The sequence below is a fragment of the Microplitis mediator genome, chromosome 4 (genome assembly GCF_029852145.1).
Source record: "Microplitis mediator isolate UGA2020A chromosome 4, iyMicMedi2.1, whole genome shotgun sequence".
NCBI lineage: Eukaryota > Metazoa > Arthropoda > Insecta > Hymenoptera > Braconidae > Microplitis > Microplitis mediator.
In genome coordinates this window covers 3,969,286-3,974,162 of record NC_079972.1, presented here as the reverse complement: position 1 = coordinate 3,974,162, position 4,877 = coordinate 3,969,286, and the positions used below count along the sequence as shown (strand labels likewise).

General features: G+C 34.6%; 1 long non-coding RNA gene across 1 annotated transcript; it reads left to right on the top strand.

Moving 5' to 3' along the window:
- The first annotated feature begins 514 nt into the window (after positions 1-514).
- LOC130667122 (uncharacterized) lies at positions 515-1,703 on the top strand. The gene is made up of 3 exons (XR_008989805.1): positions 515-612; positions 1,085-1,183; positions 1,625-1,703. It is a non-coding gene; the product is annotated as an uncharacterized LOC130667122 (long non-coding RNA).
- Positions 1,704-4,877: the final 3,174 nt, after the last annotated feature.

Genomic DNA, 4,877 nt, shown 5'->3' with positions numbered 1-4,877 from the left:
CAGAAGCCACTAATTTTGCTTTATAGAGAATGTTTTGCAGTATTGAAAAACCTTACTTCCATTCACTGTATGACTAAAACATTTGGAGTTATTAATTATTAAAGCCAAGTGGACTATTTTGCTTTTGATCAATGATAACTCGGCGACAAGTTCTCGTAGAGACTATTGTAGGCCGCCAAATGAAAAGGCATAAAATTTCCTAGAAGAGTTATGAGGTCGGGTTATCAAAAAAAAATTATTGAAGCCCATAGACTTGTTGGAAGACGAGCAAAAATGTCGAAAACTTTTTTTTCGTCGGTTTTCTTATGATTACTCCGGGACCGTGCATGATAAAAAAATTTGAGGTCCAGATCCGAAAACTAGAAACTTGAGGCTATAATTTATTTTTTTTTTGTTTTTTTTTCACGACCATTTTTCACCGAGTTACAGCATGTTGAAAATCACCCAATAATTTAGAATTTTTTATCGATTCCTTAATTTTTGTGACCAGTATATAAAGTTATGATATTTTTACAGCTTTTACGTCAACCAACGTTCTTCACAAACCTGCGCCAGCTCGTGTATCTGCAAAAGCTTCAGCGACAGTGACTTCAGGAGCTTATTTCAATACTGGTAATTATTGGAGAATATTAAATAAAATTTAGTTTCACGACAGTATGTAGTCACGAAAAATACGGTTTTTTGGTGCAAGAAATTTCTAACGTTAGATATCGGGAATGAAAGTTCACTTGGTTTAAAACAAAAATTCTTGATTCAAAAATTTTTCCTCTTTCACAAGAACTGTTCGTTTTCACTTCATAGTATAAAAACTGCCTTGAGGTAAATAACACTGCCGTGCCTCAAAATATTCTTCTTTTCTATGTATGGAGCAATGAATATTCACATTTGTACGAGAATTCGTATCAATAAATTGTTTTTAAATTTATCTAGTATAATTATATGCACTTAGAGTGCCAACGTTGATGGTCAAAATATTCGTAGCATAAATATCATTCTGAAGAAAAATAAAGATATATTTATATTATCATTCAACAAAGCGATGTAGCTCCGTTATGTATGTTATATGAGATATGATGTTTTACAGCTTATTTGTCAACCAACCTTCCTCAACCACCTGCGTCAGCTCGAAAAATAATATCAACAGCTTCAGCGACCTCAACCTCAAGAGCTTCTTTTAATCCTGGTAATTATTGGAAAACGTTTAATAAGATTTTGTTTAACGACAGTATTTAGTCACGAAAAATACGGTTTCTTGGTGCAAGAAATTTCTAACGTTAGATATCGGGAATGAAAGTTCACTTAGTTTAAAAAGAAATTCTTGATTCAAAATTTTTTCCTCTTTCACAAGAACTGTTCGTTTTCGCTTCATAATATAAAAACTGCCTTGAGGTAAATAACACTGCCGTGCCTCAAAATATTCTTCTTTTCTATGTATGGAGCAATGAATATTCACATTCGTCCGAGAATTCGTATCAACAAATTGTTTTTAAATCTATTTAGTATAATTGTATGTATTTAGATTACTAACATTGACAGTCAAAATATTCGTAGCATTAATATTATTCATAAAACAATTATGGAAATATGTATTTAATTTAATAAGAGATTTTTATTTTGTTTTTAGGTACCGCTGATGAGCCTGAAAAAAAAAATTTAAATCGACCACTATTTTATTATCGAAGAAAAACATTGATTTATTAAACCAGAAATTAAATAAATAAATAAAAACTTATAATAAAATTTCGTGTAACTTCTTGAACAAATTTAAAAATTGATTACACTCCCGATAAAAAATGATCTTGTATAATTATATATGACTCCATATATAATCAGGTCTGAAAATTGGCCAGATCTGATCATATATAATCATATATGATTAGATATAATTATGCATGAACGAATACAGTTATTTTTAAAATCTCATTGAAAATATCTGTAAATTATTAATTACGTGTAATTTAATTTCTTGTCATCATTATTATAATGTCGGTTCAATTTAAATAGAAAAAAAAAAACTCATCTGGCAGCCAGAATGGAAGGTAGATTTTTCAAGAATGTTAAGTTCAAGGGTGAAAATAACAGCTTCTCAACCAAGCTTTTAGATACTTTTGGTAGAAACCATCAATAAGTCTTACTTCTACCGGTATGAACGTGAATAATAGAATAAAAATTAACTTTAAAAAAAATCGCGAAAATTTCGAATAGCCGTCACTTCTAAACGAATCGTCCAATTTAGCCCATCATCGCCTTTGATTAACGTGATTACCTGGTAAATAAGTGTAGGGAATTTCATTAGGATCGGATAATAATTGTAGTCACTATCGTGATGACAAGGCTGGTTATATTTCTATGACATGCATGCGCATTTGAAACATCTTGAGTAATAAAAGATATATCTTTAGAATATAAAATAGTGCTGAAATTTGAAGATTATTTTATACACTATAAAATAGAACTGATGAAATTAGATTATAATGTGAAACTCATAAGTTATCGAAGATTTAAATCGTATGATTAGTAAATTTCTAAACTGTTTAGTCCATAGAGACACCTCTATTTAGTCCAAACAGACACTTCTGTTTCCTCTGAACAGACTTTATTTTGTAGGTAAATAGCACTTGTCTGTTTCGTCCAAACAGATACTTCTGTTTCCTTTGAACAGACTTGATTTCGTAGGTAAATAGCACTGGTCTGTTCAGTCCATACAGACACGTCTGTTTAGTCCAAACAGACACACCTGTTTCCTTTGAACAGACTTCATTTCGTAGGTAAATAGCACTGGTCTGTTTAGTCCATACAGACACGTCTGTTTAGTCCAGATAGACACACCTGTTTCCTTTGAACAGACTTTATTTCGTAGGTAAATAGCATTGGTCTGTTTAGTCCATACAGACACGTCTGTTTAGTCCATACAGACACGTCTGTTTGGTCCATACAGACACGTCTGTTTAGTCCATACAGACACGTCTGTTTAGTCCAAACAGACACACCTGTTTCCTTCGAACAGACTTTATTTTGGAGGTAAATAGCACTGGTCTGTTTAGTCCATACAGACACGTCTGTTTAGTCCAAACAGACACATCTGTTTCCTTCGAACAGACTTTATTTTGGAGGTAAATAGCACTGATCTGTTTAGTCCATACAGACACGTCTGTTTACTCCAAACAGACACATCTGTTTCCTTCGAACAGACTTTATTTTGGAGGTAAATAGCACTGGTCTGTTTAGTCCATACAGACACGTCTGTTTAGTCCAAACAGAAACATTTGTTTCCTTCGAACAGACTTTATTTTGTAGGTAAATAGCAATGGTCTGTTTAGTCCATACAGACACGTCTGTTTAGTCCAAACAGACACATCTGTTTCCTTTGAACAGACTTTATTTTGTAGGTAAATAGCAATGGTCTGTTTAGTCCATACAGACACGTCTGTTTAGTCCAAACAGACACACCTGTTTCCTTCGAACAGACTTTATTTTGGAGGTAAATAGCACTGGTCTGTTTAGTCCATACAGACACGTCTGTTTAGTCCAAACAGACACATCGGTTTCCTTCGAAAAGACTTTATTTTGTAGGTAAATAACAATGGTCTGTTTAGTCCATACAGACACGTCTGTTTAGTCCAAACAGACACATCTGTTTCCTTTGAACAGACTTTATTTCGTAGGTAACTAGCACTGGTCTGTTCAGTCCATACAGACACGTCTGTTTAGTCCTAACAGACACACCTGTTTCTTCTGAACAGACTTTATTTTGTAGGTAAATAGCACTGGTCTGTTTAGTCCATACAGACACGTCTGTTTAGTCTAAACAGACACATCTGTTTTCTTCGAACAGACTTTATTTTGGAGGTAAATAGCACTGGTCTGTTTAGTCCATACAGACACGTATGTTTAGTCCATACAGACACGTCTGTTCAGTCCAAACAGACACATCTGTTTCCTCTGAACAGACTTTATTTTGTAGGTAAATAGCACTTGTCTGTTTCGTCCAAACAGATACTTCTGTTTCCTTTGAACAGACTTGATTTCGTAGGTAAATAGCACTGGTCTGTTCAGTCCATACAGACACGTCTGTTTAGTCCAAACAGACACACCTGTTTCCTTTGAACAGACTTCATTTCGTAGGTAAATAGCACTGGTCTGTTTAGTCCATACAGACACGTCTGTTTAGTCCAAACAGACACACCTGTTTCCTTTGAACAGACTTCATTTCGTAGGTAAATAGCACTGGTATGTTTAGTCCATACAGACACGTCTGTTTAGTCCATACAGACACGTCTGTTTAGTCCAAACAGACACATCTGTTTCCTTCGAACAGACTTTATTTTGTAGGTAAATAGCAATGGTCTGTTTAGTCCATACAGACACGTCTGTTTAGTCCAAACAGACACACCTGTTTCCTTTGAACAGACTTTATTTCGTAGGTAAATAGCATTGGTCTGTTTAGTCCATACAGACACGTCTGTTTAGTCCATACAGACACGTCTGTTTAGTCCAAACAGACACATCTGTTTCCTTCGAACAGACTTTATTTTGTAGGTAAATAGCAATGGTCTGTTTAGTCCATACAGACACGTCTGTTTAGTCCATACAGACACGTCTGTTTAGTCCAAACAGACACATCTGTTTCCTTCGAACAGACTTTATTTTGTAGGTAAATAGCAATGGTCTGTTTAGTCCATACAGACACGTCTGTTTAGTCCATACAGACACGTCTGTTTAGTCCAAACAGACACATCTGTTTCCTTTGAACAGACTTTATTTCGTAGGTAAATAGCACTGGTCTGTTTAGTCCATACAGACACGTCTGTTTAGTCCATACAGACACGTCTGTTTAGTCCATACAGACACGTCTGTTCAGTCCAAACAGACACATC